Consider the following 2,650-nt stretch of genomic DNA (forward strand, 5'->3'; position numbering starts at 1 on the left):
CCCTTACAAAAGAGGCCATTCCCTGGCGATCTGTCGGACAACTTTATCGTCTGTTCTACACACAAAAGGGCAGTAGTGTGAACACAGTTTTGTGATTGAGTTTCACACGGACCCTAATAGGAATAAAGATAGCCAGCTGTGCATTTTTAGGCACTTCAGCGAAACGGCCAGTCAAGGAGAACAGCTGTGTAAGAATCCCTTACCTGATTGGACCTCATGTCCCAGAGAATTCGGTGAAGAACTATTCTACCTCCATCTCTTGAGTTACTGTCAAATTCCGTTTTCGTTGCTGTGAAACATTGCCAAGCTACAAAACTAAAATAATTCATTATTGTTCTTGCAAATAATTTCAGGCCTTTGGTTTTTTCATGCCCTCTGCTTTTTCTTCCCTTTCCATTCATTTATCTCAGTTCACATATTCACCTTTTTTTACATCGTTACTGCAAGCCTGTTATTCTATATCATCCAATAACACTCTCGTTTTAAAAATTTTGAGAGGAGTGCATTTCACTATTATTATTCAAGAAAAATGCCATATTTGCTCCTACTATTAATAAAGAGTGATAGTCTCACTAGGAAATAATAAAAGTTTTCTATTAGATTTAAGTTTTGGTAGTCAAGTTTCTCTCTACCATCTTTCTTTGCTTTTTGTTGTTGTAGAAACACTGTAAAGGAAAATGTAACTCAGTGATCTTGGCTTCACCTTTGAAAGTCATAAACTCCTAGGAAACCCAGATCCACTCATGCCCTAGTGCTACTGAGAATGGAAGATTCCAGAGGGACTTCAGGCTCCGGGGCACAAGGACTTCCTTCTGAAGCCCTGGGTCTTTCATCTGACTTCTGCTGGGACTTCTCAGAGCCCTACACACCTTGATTCCTGTCCTCCTATTGTCAGGCTGTCAGGAAGAAGCCTCTGAAAAGCCCGCCGCCTTCTGAGCTGACGTGTGTTTCTCACAAGAGTCAATATTTTCAGCTTTCCCTATGCCCCGAGTGTGTCTAAAAGGGCTTCCTAGTATACAGCCCTTTTACTCCAGGTGAGTGTCGACAGAGAAAAATGGCTTTCATCTTTTATTCTTCTGCAGAGAGTAAAAAGATGAAGCTCAGATACCTTATTTTAGACTTTATTAGATCCTTTAGATTAAGTGATATTTTTAAAAATCATGAAAAGAAATGCAATAACAAAAATAAAACTAGAGTGAATTAGTGCAAATGTTGTTTCTTTGAACTCATTAACTTTAATTAACTTTGTTCTTGATGATGAGCTATATAGTCCTTAGCTTAGATGATAGATTCTCCTTCTGATATGAAGGAGAATACTTAAATCCTCACACAGTTCTGGGTACATGGAAAGTGCTCAGTAAATATCTAGGGAAGGAACGTTGAATTTAAAAAACCAATCAAACTGGATCTGACATCACAAGACCTGAGTTCTAGGACTGATGCTAATTTAAGTGGCTCTGATTTTGAGCTGTTAGTCTTATTTTTCTAATCTCTAAAAGGAAAATGTTGGATTGGATAATAATATTGTTTAAATGTAGTATTGTATGTCAGGGATGGGTCTTTTTCAATACACCGATGTTCTTTCTTTTTAAAAATAATTCTTTTTTAACAAGAATTTTTGTTACAGCTTTGAAACTGTTCTTGAAACAGCACTAAATTAAAATACCTTTACCCTTGAGACTCTATATTCTGGACAGAGTAAATATCTTTCCAGTTTATTTAATTAAGAAATAAAGTGTGTTTTTTTAGGATAGTATTTTATATCAGTATTTTCCTAGACATTAGAATTCTATACTAAAATCATCCCATCTTTAACGGAAATGATTATAAAAATTGTATAGCAGAAATTACTTTTCTGTCGACAGGGAAAGGCAGTAAAACGACAACATTGATCTCTTGCTTGCATGTTCTTAGACCCCTAATTTGCTCTCACCACATGGTGCGCTCACATGTGGGAACTGAGCTGGGCACAGCGAGATCACCACTTACTAGCCTCCACGATTGACTCGTCTTCTAGCTGAGAGGTTATGGCCATCGGGACTGATCACGGTCCAGCCCAGACAGCCAGTTTCCTGCCGTAATTTTTTTCACCTTTTTATTTTGAAAGAATTCAGGCTTATAGAAAAAGTACAAAACTAGTACAAAGAATTTCCACCATTCCCCGCATGTTAACATTTTACCACATCTGCTTTTGCATCCCCTCTCTATGTGTGTGGATGAATGGGTGTGTGCATATGTATGTTTTCCCCTGACATAATTGAGAGGAAGTTGTAGACATGTTCTTTTACCCCTAAAGGCTTCAGTGTGTATTTCCCTAAAATAAGACATTTTCTTAAATACAATGAGCACAAGAAAGAAATGAACATTTATATACTACTATCTAATCTGAGGGTCTTCTCAAATTTTACCAATTGTCTCATTAATATTCTTCGGAGAAAAAATTGTTTTAATTTCTGGTCTATGAGTCAATCCATAATCATACATTATTTTCATTACTAAATGTCTCTTTAGTTTCCAATAGTCTGACAGTTACTCATATTTCTTGGATTTTCATGACCTTGATGTTTCTGAAGCAGACAGGCCAGTTATTTCATAGAATACCCCTGTTTGGATTTGTCTGATGTCTCCTCAGAATTGGATTCAAGCTACG

The sequence above is a fragment of the Pteropus vampyrus genome, unplaced genomic scaffold (genome assembly GCF_000151845.1).
Source record: "Pteropus vampyrus isolate Shadow unplaced genomic scaffold, Pvam_2.0 Scaffold377, whole genome shotgun sequence".
Taxonomy (NCBI): Eukaryota; Metazoa; Chordata; class Mammalia; order Chiroptera; family Pteropodidae; genus Pteropus; species Pteropus vampyrus.